Source organism: Heloderma suspectum, chromosome 1 (genome assembly GCF_057233095.1).
Source record: "Heloderma suspectum isolate Gila_16-S chromosome 1, 16-S_ref, whole genome shotgun sequence".
Lineage (NCBI taxonomy): Eukaryota > Metazoa > Chordata > Lepidosauria > Squamata > Helodermatidae > Heloderma > Heloderma suspectum.
Window position 1 is genome coordinate 350,370,059 of NC_139458.1, and position 14,998 is coordinate 350,385,056.

The window sequence follows — 14,998 nt, forward strand, 5'->3', positions numbered from 1 at the left end:
TTCTGCATATGACACAAAATTCTGCACTGGTGCTATATACTTGCAGAAACACAGAATACAACAAATTCTGATAATGCCCTTAGATCAGGGGTGGGTAACCTGTGGCCCTAGAGCCCCACGTGGCCTTCGGATTAATTTCATGCAGCCCTCAGCCTAATTTCAAAAGCCCTCTGCATCAGTTCAGACCTCTGGCAAGATAGATCTGTCCCTTCCCTGGCAGCCTGCTTTGTAGGAGGTGGCAGAAAGAGAAAAGGGTAACCCACCCACTTTGGGCTCTGGCCCCACCCACTGCTGGCTCTGGCCCCGCCCATTGCCAACATGTAGCCCCTGGCAGATTACCCATGAGGGAATAGAGCCCTCAACAGGAAAAGGGTTGCCCACCCCTGCCTTAGATGATTTGAACACAGAGAGAATGAAATAGGAGCAGTACTGGAGATAGCACGTTCTCACACTTGCCCCAGGCACGTGTGAATGCAGCAAACAAAGTATAAAAACAGATATAAACAGAAAAATCGCTTACTATGATCTATCATTAAAACAAGACTACCAGACTAAAAGCAGCATCAAGAGCTAAAACAAAAACAAAAAAACATACAAAGCCAAAGCTAACAATAACTATGTTAAATTAAGCAACAGCAGAACCAAAAGCATGTCTAAAAAAAAATGTTTTCCACTGAAGGAGCAACACACACATAGGGAGAAATGATCTAGCTGCTAGGGTCAGTGAGTTCCACATACAGGACACTGCCATTTCTCATGCATTGCCACCAACCATGGTTCAGAAGAAGGCAATGGCACACACATGAGGGCTGCAACATCAGATATTAAAGAATGGTGAGATTCACCCTTTCCCCCCTGTAATGGCCTGTCCAAGTTCCACTGCCATACCTCCCCCCTGCTCATCACACTCTGTAGAACAGCACCCAAACGGGTCTCATTATGCCCTGTCTTCTGAATAGGAATGTCAGAGAAATCTGCAAAGGATTCAAATGAGTTCAGTTTTCTAGGAATCCAGCCTATGGATTCCGTAGTGGATCAGCTTTTTCTGAGTTGCCCAGATTTTGCAGACTTGTGGACCGTTGTGTTGGGTTTCTTTACTTTCCAGAACTGTATGCAAATTTAGCTGTTCAAAACTACAAAGAAGAAAAAACACCAATCAAAAATGTGCATTTCCCCGAATAGGCTAAAGCATGAAAATGTGGATTTCACATTTTTCACTCTCTTCTTTTCACTTTGGGGGAGATTTGGGCTAATTCGCATTAACGGATGCACATTGCACATATATGCAAGGGCATACCAGCACAATGCAGATTAGCACAAGTAGAATGAAATTGTCCTACAAAAAATCCTATTCAAGCAATGAGCAGATGACAGAACAAAAGATGCTTGATAATCTGTGAGGCACAGGTGGAACAGATTTAACAAAATATGCACATCTCTATTTCTGAAAACACATCCTTATGCTCCCCCCAGCAACTGACACCAATGCCAAAATTAGTGCCCAAAGAGCTAGACACAACCCTCACAATAAAAAAACACAACCCCAGTAATCGGCAGCTTTAAAAGAAGGGGGGATTACAAAAAAAAACAAGAACAAGCAGATTGAAACACTCCCAGCAAGACCTCCCAGCTTACCCATCCACCCATCCACACTCTCATTATAGCTAGGGCAGTTGCGGGTAAGTCACCTCCCCAAACCAAAGGGACCGTCAGGACTGCCCTCTGAGTGCACTCCAGGTGAGACAACACCAGCCACTCCCACAAACTGGGGGCAACTCACCCCCTCTCAGAAACAACCCATGCCACCTCACCAGGACAGCCCCAGGTCAAGGAGGTGGGAGCGCTTTCCTCTGCGGCATCCCGAAGAGGCGACCCAACGGGGCAACCCAAAACCATGGCTCAACCTCAGTGAGATCCCCCTTCCCCCAGCCATGGAAGCAGCCAAGAGTCACCAAGGCAGTGCTGCTCTCAGCACCTCTTGCTGGCTGTCTCTCAGGCAGCTACATAGCACTGAGGAGGCAAGGCGTGTATCTCCCACGAAGCTGGCTTCTTTTGCATTTAGAATTCTGGTGCACCATCTTACCAAGTGCTGTCCATTTGCGGAAAACCCTGAAGATTTGTCAGGATTCAGAGCGTATTGTGAAGGTGTGTAAGGGCTTCTCCACATTAATGGAAAATCCTGCTGCCTTACCAGAGCTTTCTGGATTCTTAGCAGGATCACGATCAGCTCCATTACATGGGCAGCCACATGGTTTGAATGGAAACCTTCCGTTTCGGCACTTTTCCTATGTTTTCCTTTAGACAGCGCCATCTAGTGGCTGAAATATAGCGCCTAGGTCGGCATTTGTTGTTCAGTCGTTCAGTCGTGTCCGACTCTTCGTGACCCCATGGACCATAGCACGCCAGGCCTTCCTGTCCTGCGCTCTCTCCCAGAGTGTGCTCAAGTTCATATTCATTGTATCGGTGATGCTATCTAGCCATCTCATCCTCTGCCGTCCCCTTCTCCTTTTGCCTTCAGTCTTTCCCAGCATCAGGGTCTTTTCCAGAGAGTTTTCTCTTCGCATTAGGTGGCCAAAATATTGGAGCTTCAGCTTCAGGATCTGTCCTTCCAATGACCACTCAGGGTTGATTTCCTTTAGGATGGACTGATTTGACCTCCTTGCAGTCCAGGGGACTCGTAAGACTCTTCGCCAGCACCACAGTTCGAAAGCATCAATTCTTCGGCGCTCAGCCTTCCTTATAGTCCAGCTCTCACAGCCATACATTACTACTGGGAAAATCATAGCTTTGATTAGACGGACCTTTGTCAGCAAGCTGATGTCTCTGCTTCCTACTATGCTGTCTAGGTTTGCCATAGCTTTCCTCCCAAGGAGCAAGCGTCTTTTAATTTCATGGCTACAGTCACCGTCTACGGTGATCTTGGAGCCCAAGAAAGTAAAATCTGTCACTGCTTCCATTTCTTCCCCTTCTATATGCCAGGAAGTGATAGGGCCAGATGCCATGATCTTAGTTTTCTTAATGTTGAGTTTCAAACCAGCTTTTGCACTCTCCTCTTTCACCCTCAACAAGAGGCTCTTGAGATCCTCTTCGCTTTCTGCCATTAGGGTGGTATCGTCTGCATATCGGAGGTTATTGATAATTCTCCCAGCAATCTTAATTCCGACCTCTGATTCATCCAACCCGGCATTTCTCTTGATGTACTCTGCATATAAGTTAAATAAGCAGGGTGACAATATGCAGCCTTGTCGTACTCCTTTCCCAATTTTGAACCACTCAGTTGTTCCATGTCTGGTTCTTACTGTTGCTTCTTGACCCTCGTACAGGTTTCTCAGGAGACAGGTAAGGTGGTCTGGTACTCCCATCACTTTCAGAATTTGCCAGAGTTTGTTGTGATCCACACAATCAAAGGCTTTAGCGTAGTCAATGAAGCAGAAATAGACATTTTTCTGGAATTCTCTTGCTTTCTCCATGATGCAGTGAATGTTGGCGATTTGATCTCTAGTTCCTCTGCCTCTTCTAAACCCAGCTTGTACTTCCAGTAGTTCTTGGTTCGCATACTGCTGAAGCCTAGCTTGTAGGATTTTGAGCATCACCTTGCTGGCATGTGAAATGAGCGCAATTGTGCGGTAGTTTGAACACTCTTTGGCGTTGCCCTTCTTTGGAATTGGAATGTAAACTGACCTTTTCCAGTCTTGCGGCCATTGTTGAGTGTGCCAAATTTGTTGGCATATTGAATGCAGCACTTTAACAGCATCATCTTTTAGGATTTTAAATAGCTCAGCTGGAATACTGTCATCTCCGCTAGCTTTGTTGTTACTAATGCTTCCTAAGGCCCACTTGACTTCACTCTCTAGGATGTCCAGCTCAAGTTCAGTGACTGCACTATCATGGCTATCAGGGACATTCAGATCTTTCCTGTATAGTTCTTCTGTGTATTCTTTCCACCTCTTCTTAATCTCATCTGCTTCTGTTAGGTCCCTGCCTTCTTTGTCCTTTATCATGCCCGTCTTTGCACAAAACGTTCCCTTGAGATCTCCAATTTTCTTGAAGAGGTCTCTAGTCTTTCCCATTCTGTTGTTTTCCTCAATTTCTTTGCATTGTTCATTTAAGAAGGCCTTCTTGTCTCTCCTTGCTATTCTCTGGAACTCTGCATTCAGTTGGATATATCTTCCCCTTTCTCCCTTGCTTTTCGCTTCCTTTCTTTCCTCAGCTACTTGTAAAGCCTCATCAGACAGCCACTTGGCTTTCTTGCATTTCTTTTTCTTTGGGATGGATTTCGTTGCTGCCTCCTGAACAATGTTACGGACCTCCGTCCATAGTTATACAGAGTGCCATAGGCACTCTGTCTATCAGGTCTAATCCCTGAAATCTATTCCTCACCTCCACTGTATATTCATTAGGGATATGATTTAGGTCATACCTGAATGGTTTAGTGGTTTTCCCTACGTTCTTCAATTTAAGCCGAAATTTTGCAAGAAGCAGCTCATGATCTGAGCCACAGTCAGCTCCAGGTCTTGTTTTGACTGACTGTATGGAGCTTCTCCATCTTTGGCTGCAAAGGACATAATCAATCTGATTTCGATATTGACCATCTGGTGATGTCCATGTGTAGAGTCATCTCTTGTGCTGTTGGAAAAGAGTGTTTGCTATGATCAGCGTGTTCTCTTGGCAAAACTAAAAATTAGCTTTTGTCCTCCTTCATTTTGTACACCAAGGCCATTCCTGCCTGTTATCCTGGTGATTTCTTGACTTCCTACTTTAGCATTCCAATCCCCTACGATGAAGAGGACATCTTTTTTTGGTGTTAGTTCTAGAAGGTGTTGTAGGTCTTCATAGAACTGATCAACCTCAGCGTCTTCGGCATCAGTGGTTGGGGCATAGACTTGAATTACTGTGATGTTGAATGGTTTGCCTTGGATTCGTACTGAGATCATTCTATCGTTTTTGAGATTGTACCCCAGTACTGCTTTTCCCACCTTTTTGTTGACTATGAGTGCTACTCCATTTCTTCTAAGGGATTCTTGCCCACAATAGTAGATATGATGGTCACCTGAATTAAATTCGCCCATTCCTGTCCATTTTAGTTCGCTGATTCCCAAGATGTCGATGTTCAATCTTGCCATCTCATGTTTGACCACCTCCAGCTTACCTTGATTCATTGATCTGACATTCCAGGTTCCTAAACAATATTGTTCTTTACAGCATCGGATTTTCTTTTCACCACCAGACACATCCACAGCTGAGTGTCCTTTCGGCTTTGGCCCAGCTGCTTCATTCTTTCTGGCACTACTTGGAAATTCCCTCTGCTCTTCCCCAGTAGTATATTGGACACCTTCCGACCTGAGGGTCTCATCTTCCGGCGTCATATCTTTTAGCCTTGTGATACGTTCCATGGGGTTTTCTTGGCAAGAATACTGGAGTGGGTTGCCATTTCCTTCTCCAGTGGACCACATTTTGTCAGAACTCTCTGCCATGACCTGTCCGTCTTGGGTGGCCCTGCACGGCATAGCTTATGGCTTCACTGAGTTACGCAAGCCCCTTCGCCACAACAAGGCAGTGATCCATGAAGGGGAGGGCGGCATTACACACTACCAATTCTGCGTATTTTTTAAAAATACCTGATTTAGTCCGGTGTTTTTTTACAGCAGGATAAACCTGGAAGAGGGTGGGAGGGGCCCTGGATGTCAGCAACGTTGTATAATGGACCCGCAAACTTCCATGAGTGGCCAGTCATGAGTGTGCAATACATTGCTGGTGTAGAGAAGCTCTAAGACTTTCTGGCTTGGGCTAGCTTTTTATTGCCATGCTTAAACAGAGAGAAGTTAGTTTTAAGAACGTAAGAAGAGCCATGCTGGATCAGACCAAGGGGCCATCTAGTCCAGCATTCTGTTCACACAGTGGCCAACCAGCTGTCGACCAGGGACCCACAAGCAGGGCATGAGTGCAACAGCACCCTCCCACCCATGTTCCCCAGCAACTGGTGTACATAGGCTCACTGCCTCTGGCACTGGAGGTAGCGCATAGCTACCAGGACTATGGCCCAGGAGGATTCTCCTCCAGGAATTTCTCCAACCCCCTTTTAAAGCCATTCAATTTAATTTATTGGAAGCACTGGAGGCTGTGGTGGGATAACATTTTCAGCCCAAGGCACAATTCAATTTTGGAGAAGCTTTCAGGGGCCAGTGATAGGTGGAGCTGAAGGCAAAGGGGGCAGGGCCCTGGGTGAAAGGGAAGGGGCCAAAAATACAAACAAGACCAGCATATTGTAGCTTAAAGCTCTTACTAAGCCTTAGGAGTAACTAAAGCCTTACGAGAGGCATTTCAACCTTTAGGAATGGGGGGGGGGACTGCACAAAAACTAGGAAATCACAAAACAATTGGTCATTGGGAGGGAAAGAGGTGGGGCCAGAGGGAGGAGGTGTGGCCACCTGGGGAACCCCAGAGGGCAGATTGGGCCCTCAGGCCTGAGGTTTCCCACCCCTGCCATAGAACTCAACAAAGCCCTGTTCCCTCTCTACCATCAGAACACAGGCAGGCAGTGTGTTAGTACACAGAAGTACATAGAAACTCTGTGCATGCCTCCTGTATCTCCATCTAGCCTCCCCTCTCTGCTCTGTGCAACATCTTGATGCTTTGGAGCCCCCCAAATATGTGTAATGACAGAGGCACACAGACAGTTCCGGACATGGATATGGGAATTGTGGTGCATTCCTTGTACTAGCCAGTCAGAGCATGTGCAGGTCCCAAGAGACAGAGAATGGCAATAGAGCTCTAATAAGCCCGGGGGCAGTGGGGGGGCAGGGGATTGCCAGAGTCTCCTCTTAGTGAATCATAGAAACAAGTTGTTTACCAGTCATCAGTTAATGAAATCCTGCCAGCAATTTCAGTGAATGAGCTCCAACCAAGACCCATCCATCTGATCTCAGGGCAGGGAAGTCAACATAACATTTTAATAGCTATATTAGATGGAGTGAGTGCATGTAGCCTGAAAAAAAGTCTAGCCTGAAAAAAAAGTGCTTGCTTCTAGAACCAAGCTAGACAAGTGGCCTGTCTTCTGTTTAGACACAAATAAGTCACCTAAAGATGGTGGTTTAACGGTTACAGATGGTTCTGGATACTGAGATATTATACAGAAATTATTGTGATGGATAATCCATATTGAACTCTTTAAAGGAGATGTAACAGGCCTCGATCCCAGTATATCCATGGAGAAATCCATACCCTGGAATGCAGAATCCAGCCATTCCCCAGAAATGACAATGAGAATAGGCCAATGACTTGTTACAACTTATTTTTCTGACGCGCTTCCCATCTGAAATTCTACCAGAGCTAACTGCAGATGCTGCAGAACCCTACTCTGCCTATATAGGTCCCCTATACCTATACACTGATGAATAGGAAGGGGCAAGGGAGTGGATTGCACTGGGCAGGGGTAGACAGAAGGTAGACCTCTAGATATTTTGGACTTCAACTCCCAGAAGCCCCTGCCAGCATGGACAATGGTCCAGAACACTCCAGAACATCTGGAGATCTACTTTCTGCCCACCCCTGCCCTATGCAATTCACTCCCTTGCTACTTCCTATTCTTCAGTGTGGTTGGAACACCCCAAAGCTTACAAGAATATGAAGGCCTTAGGCATATTGTTCTCAGTCTCTCTACATTCAGTTAGGTAGGACAAGCCAGAAGAAGAATAGGCTGAGGTTCAGGAGACAATTGACAGGAAGGTAGTCTAGGAACCTCAAAGCTTTTCACAGCATCCCTAGTGCTAAGTGATACAACCTGGACTAATAGTGCCTATGACCGCAATTTGAAGGATCATCTCCTCCCATATACCTGCCCAGACCTTAAGATCTTTTTCAGAGGCCCTTCTCCGGTGTCCTCATCAAATGAGGTGAGACAGGTGTCTAATAAGGAGAGGGACTTTTCAGTGGTGGCTTCCCAGTTGTGAAATGCTTTCCCCAAAGAGGCTCATTGTAACCTACATGGTGGTATTTTCAGCACCACTTGCAGACCTTTTTTTATTCTCCCAGGCTTTTTAGTCCCTCGGTTAATTAAAACAAAATGTTAGTGGGGGGGGGGGACTCTATGCATGTTCAGAAAACATGCATAGGACTGCGTCTTAGTGTATTTTAAGATCTTCACACTGCTGCTGACTTTTACTTTGGTTTTTTTTAATCTGGTTTTTACTCTGTTCTTTTAACTTTTAAAGGTGTTATATTATGTTTTGTTATGTTATTATATTTTATGGTTTGAAGTCTTGTTTTATTTGTTTTGTTTTATTTCATTTATATCCCACCTTTCTTCCATCATGGAACTCAAGGTGGCTACATGTGGTTCCCAGGTGGTCTCCCCTCCAAGCACTGACCAGACCCAAACCTGCTTAGCTTCAGCAAGGTGGCTGCCTCATGTGCCTTCAGACCATGCCCTGGGACCTGGTTTTATGAACCACCCTGAGAGTTTTGGCTATTGGACAGTATAGAAATGTAATTAAAAAATGCATGATCAAATCCAGACAGTCCATTGAATGCATGCTACCACTGCATTTTAGACTTAACATAGTTCAGTTCAGTTCAAAGAAAAGAATGTGTTATACAGGCTACAATGCCCTTCTACAGGAAGGAAGGACTTGGATGGACATGTAGTCAGTGGAGGCTGGTGGTTCCCATTTCAGTGGGGCTGTGCATCCATTCTGGGTTTCAGTCAGAGCCAGCCAGAATTCTAAAGGAGCTACCCAAGATACTAAACTCATTTTGTGGATAGGGTCAATACTTTGGATAGCTCCTTTAGAATTCTGGCTGGTTCTGACTGAAACCCAGAATGGATGCACAGCCCCACCAAACTCAGAGCCACCAGCTTCCACTGAAAGCCTTCCCATACCATTTTAAAGGCAGGATAATGTACACTCCTGTGCATCAGGGGTGGGTGTTTAGCATGCAAAGAGGGGAAAGGGATTGCCTGGGGCTCCAATTCACAGAAGGTTGGAGAAGCTCCTTTTCAGTTTCATCTACAAAGTCCTATTTGTTGGCACTAGTGTAGTGGAACCAGGGCCCACATGTCTTTATGAACAGGGATGCTGGCATCCTCTGCCACCCTCAGAATTCCCTGTTTCCTCTGAGCTTAGCTGCAGTGCTCTTGGGGGGAGGGGTGAATTTTCCGAGCAGCAATATATTGTTCCCTTTAGCAGTGCAAAGTATTTTGGGGTAGCTGGTCTTGAATGGGCAGTTAAAACCTATTAGCTTTGCAAAAGAGCTGCTCCTGGTGGAAATGAAAACATCTGGAACTGGTTTGTTGACATGGACCAACAGAGCCGCTTGCATTTTGGGACTCTACCTGGGGGTGTTGCTAAGGCAACTGTCATGATGAGTGGCTGCACCTCAAAATTTACTACTACGCCATGGTTTGTTGGGATGAACACAGGACTGCCCCTGAAAATGGGCGCCCCATGTCAAATTCTCCCTCTCCATAATGTGTCCTCCTGACATGCTGCATATCTCTCTCTACCCTGACCCCAGTGGCAGTCAATGGATTTATCAAACTTAGTTCTGTTCTAAAGACTCAAGGCTGTTCTTTGCAAGTTAGTTTAAAAGTTGCAACAAAGGGTGATCGTGGCTAACACAGGGCCATCTCAAGGTATTTTGTTTTTGGTGCTGTCGGTGAGGTACAATGTTGTTGTCCTTGACGAGGTACAATATTGGCACCCCCTCCAGTGGTACCACTTTTTGTTCCTGAACAGCATGGAATGAGTTCACAGCGCCTCTAACCACTCTAATGCCCTCATTGGCTACACACCCTCCAAACTTAGTGAGCTGATTGGTTCAGCTTGCTGCCTCTCACACAAGGGAAAATACTGTGATCTAAACTAGCATGTGGCTGCAACCTGGACTAGCCATTGCAGTATTTTCCTTTACTTTGTGCCAAGCTTTGCCCAGCCATGATTGCTGCTGTCTGCTTGAGGCTTATTTGGCACCCTGGCCTGGATCTCTTGCTGCCCTAGGCAACTACCCACTTTGCCTCCCCTTAGATAAGCAAACAGGACGTGTTGATCAAGGACAACGGATACCCTGCTCAGCACTGACCAGACATAGAACGTCACCACCTCTCAGCATAATCTACTTTACAGAGTTATTTTGAGGAAAAGATGGGAAACTACCCTAGCATGCCACCCACAGCTCCTTGGAGGATGGGTGACATACAAATGCAATAACAAAGTAAATGAAGTTATGTGTTGCTCATCATTAGTGTTGTCACAACAATTGTCCAGTGGGGGTCAATTTTTACAGGCCGCACTCCAAATGCCAAGGGTCTCACTAGTGGGGCAGGGGTGGGGGGTGGATTCCATTTTCCCAGCAACAATATATCGCAATGTGAATGCTGGGGAATTGTGGTATATCTGAAACAAAAGGATTTTCCTGAATGGAAACATCTGGATTGCAGGCAAAAAAATGGGCAACAAATGCAACTGAAAAAGGATGAACAGTTCAGTTCCTCATACCAAAGAGGCAGTACAATGAAAGTGGATTTTGCATCCAAGAAAAAGGCATTGTTAGCAGACGCTTGATCACTGGAGTTTCATCACTGGAGCAAATTCAACAGGCAAAATCCAGTGTCTAATAAAATCTAAAGAAAATCTCAACTGAGCTTAGGAAGCACATGAATTCCCGCCCCCACCACCAACCAGTAGGAGCTCTGTTTGTTTATTGCATTAATGATTTGTACCTTGCGGGTTTTATCACACATTGCCAGATCAGCCCCAGACAGATGGCTACAGCCTGCATGACATAATCAAACAGTCAGCTAGCCCCAGGCCTTCCTTGGACGCATTCTTGTAATGCTGTGTTTGGAGGAAAAAGTCACAGTAGTTGCTCCAAAGAACACTTTCTACTAGTCAGCATGTGTAATCAAAAGAAGTAAGGCATAGCTCAAAGCATGCGGCTGATTGCTTCTTGACCTCAATCACCTACCCAAAAAACATGCCATGCAAATACAAGGTAGCTGCAATGTTGTTTTCAGACAATGCATATAACTAAGCACATCATTTCAGGGTGACCTGTGGTTTCTTGTCGACAACAGTTCTCACTGTGGTTAATGAACATAAGGAACTGTGCCAAAATGAATCACCCTTGGCTTTGCCCTACATTTAGTTTGCCCCATTCAGCAGTTCTATGAAGAGGATCTGCCATTTTCTTTAAAAAAGTTAAAAGCACCACAGTGATGGAAGGGGGGGGGCTAATTCGATCAGACATGTGGCACTGGGGCACACAGCTCATTCCTCCCATGCCATTTTCCCAGTTTAACACACATACACACACACACACACACACACACACTGAAGCTGCTATTTGTCCTGCAGGGGAAACCATAGAGGTGCCATATTATTTGTTTGTTTGTTTGTTTGTTGTTTGTTTAAGTGTCTTTATCCCACTCCTCAGACAACAAAAGCTCCCAGAGTGACTTATATACAATCAATTTTATTCATTCATTCATTCATTTATTACATTTATATCCTGCCTTTTTTCTTCCTTAAGGAAACCCAAGGCATTGTACATAATCCTCTTCCTCTCCATTTTATCCTCACAACAACAACCCTGTGAGGTAGGTTGGGCTGAGAGTGTGTGACTGGCCCAAAGTCACCCAGTGAGCTTTCATGGCTGAGTGGGGACTAGAACCCGGATCTCAACTCCCAGTCCAACACTCTCACCACTAGACCACATTGGCTCTCAGTTAAACAAGATGGGCCCTGCCCACAGGCTTACAATCTCAAAAGACATGATGCACAAGGAAAATGTGGAGGGAAGAGGAAAAAATGAAGTAGTCTTTCAGCAGGGCTGGTAGAATGGCCCTGCTCCCCTGTTCATCTCCCTCTGCTGGAATGGCTGTGGGGGTGATGAGAGCTGAGGGGGGAGGAGGCTTCACGGGGGAGGTCTTTCATCAGGGCTGATGGAATGGTCACCATATCTTGAAGCTCACACCATACCTGTACCAGTACCATAGCCCTGGTTTCATTCAAGTCTCAGATGGCTGCTTTTATCTTCATGAATTCATATTCATGGATCTCCTGTATTATACTGAGTTTGGCCCCATGATTCTATATTCCCAATTCATTGCTATTAGAACCAGTCACTGGGAAGGTCTCCTGTGCAAGTGCCATTGAAATGATTAGGAGAGCAGTACATATTCTTAGGCATGTACCATCTATTTCAATGGAGCCTGCACAAGAGAATTTCCTAGCGGATGGTGCCCTTTGTGGTGTAACAGAAGTGCTCTTTTATTCCCAGGTACAATGTGGGACTAAGGCTTTATGCCTTAAAAGGGATCCTTCCCTCCATGTGTGCTGCGTGCCCCCATTCATAGCATACAGCTCTGAACAAATGTTGGGAATTGTATGCTCGGAATATACAATGCAGCTTATGTGGCAGGAGAGGCTCGCTGTTAAGGCAAAATGCCCTTAGTGCCAGATTGGTTCTGTGTGGTTTATGGCCTGGCATGTGTAAATAATACTTAGCCTGAACCAAAAATAAGCCTAATCAAGCTAAACTGTATTTGTGCATTTACATCACCTCTTAACCTTGTGTCCCCCCACTCCCTGTCTTCTGTTGCCTCCTCCACTATCAAATTTAGATTGCGTGCTCCAAGGTATTATCATCCCCCACCAAAAAAAAGTTCTAGAAGAATGCACATGTTAGTCTGTGGCAGGAAAAAGGCACTATACCTTTCAGAGAATTTACTACATTAGCATGCACCTGTTTAAGCAGGCTCTCTACTTAATGGGGGAAAGCAACACATCTTGATCTGAACCTTTTGAGAGGAATTCTTGGGAAAGCATGGACTCTTTCTAAGGATTCTCCAAGGGTCAGGAAGACCCAGCTTGGGATGTTCTTTCTCCATCACCAGACTTCTTGTTGGTCTGTTTCCTCCCATTCCATTTTCCTACACTTTTCTATGCTGACAGGTTGGCGAGGGGTGGGGGAGAAGTGCCCACAGAACTACACCAAACTGACTATTTCTCCTAAAGGTCACTCAGAATATCTGCATGATCTACTGTCTATAGCTCTATATTTATATACCTAAACACATACACACATTTTTAGGATTCTTTTGTAACCATCTTTTAAATATATATATATATATATATATCCATACTAGTTGAAGGGAACAGATCACTGCCGGTACTGTTGCACTGCTAATTGCCAAAACATAACATTGTGCCATTTTTACTACTATCAAATGTTAAAGACACATAAGGATCAACCCCAGTGAGCTCTCTCACTGCCATATCACATCGCCACATCACACTGCCACATTGTGCCCCCCTACCACCATCTGCTATCCCATGAACCCTACTCCCATCTCCCATCCCTCATCCTGGACCCCCCTTAACTTTGCTGCTGCCAACTCACTGGCTCTATGGAAAGCCCTGTGGCTGGAAGAAGCAGCCATCTGGGGTCTCATAAGAGGCCCACCGCCACTCCTTCTGGCCATGTAGCTCTCAATAAGGGAAGTAGAGGGTGGACAGTTGCTCCAGAGAGCCTAGCCAGCCATTCTCTCACTGCAGCAAATGCCACGATGAGAGAGCAGCTGACTGGGCTCTTTAGAGCACCCACTGGAGGAAGCGGGGGCACAGGGAGGGTGGAATTCACTGCTCTTCCCACTCTGCTGCCTGATGCAGACACCTAACACTTCCCAGGTGGGCCAGCCCTGGGAAGAATCCAGACTTTAACCTGCATACAGTGTTGCATTTGTGGCACAACCCTCACATGAAGTTTGTAAATTGTACAGTATAAACTGTCACAATTACAGTTTTAGTAATTGGTCTTTAGCTGCAATCTTCTTAAGCAGCAAAAGCATAATCACTTTATTAGGACAACTGGATGTCCCAAAGTATTGACATAGCTTGATCCCATTGAAGGATGGATTGTGGGTGCCTGTCGTTTCCTACAGTGATTGATTGGTGGCAAAATTCCACCACTGCTGCACCACATCCAAACATGGGAGTCATACTTAGAGAAGTGTTCTCTAACACTTTACTCAAGTGTTGGGACCCCTGACCTGCCCCTTACACAGTGCTTCTTTATGATCAGAGAGGTATCTGTGGGGCAGAAGGCCTAGAGGAAGGCTACCATTTCTAGTTTAGGGATGGGGTGGAACCAACTACTTGGTCCATAATACAAACTATGGGCATCTCTACACCAGCCTAAAATCCTGCATTTAAAACAGGGCTTTCTGCTTCCGTTTTAAATGAAGAAAACACAATGACTCCCTCTGCTTCCTTCTCCCCCACCCCTCCCCACTCCTTCTCCCAGTAGCTGAGTCTTCCGTTATCTTTCATTGATCTCCCTCCTCTTCTTGCCGCTTTTACTCTTTTCACGGAGGAAACTGAAGCGGAACACAATGGGGTAATTTGACAGCTCGTCAACTGCGATCTATTTAAAAACGGAACAAAGGGCATTTAGTGGAGACGCCTTGAATGATCAGAACGTCATGTAAAGGGCCCGCAAACTTCCGTGAAGGAGGACTCTCAATCGCAGGATAAAAGCTCATTGCGAAGGAGCCCTATATGCTACTTCTTCTTGGTAATTATCCAGGGGATTGCTCATACAGTGGTATTTACAGTGGCTCTCTACAGGCCAATATAGTTTACTGTTAAAAAGATGTTCTCGGATTGGAGACCTTTGTCTGCTTCTTGACTTCAAATGCTGTTGTATGTATACCAAAAACTGTATTATATGCTGGATGCTATGTACAATAATTAGATGCGTCTGTTAATGCTGTATTATTATACCTCCTGTGGCTTTTAGTTTCAACAATAAGCTAATAATTGACTGCTTTAAACAATAAAAATGAGGCAAAACAACAGAAAGGCACCTGTCTCTCGGCCAGAAATATGCCAATATTTTGTACATTCCCCACCACCACCACCACATTTTTTGAATGTAAAACAATGGGCTTGATTTCGTTCGTTGAAGTCTGTGTGATCCTTCTTTCTAGTACTGGAGTTCA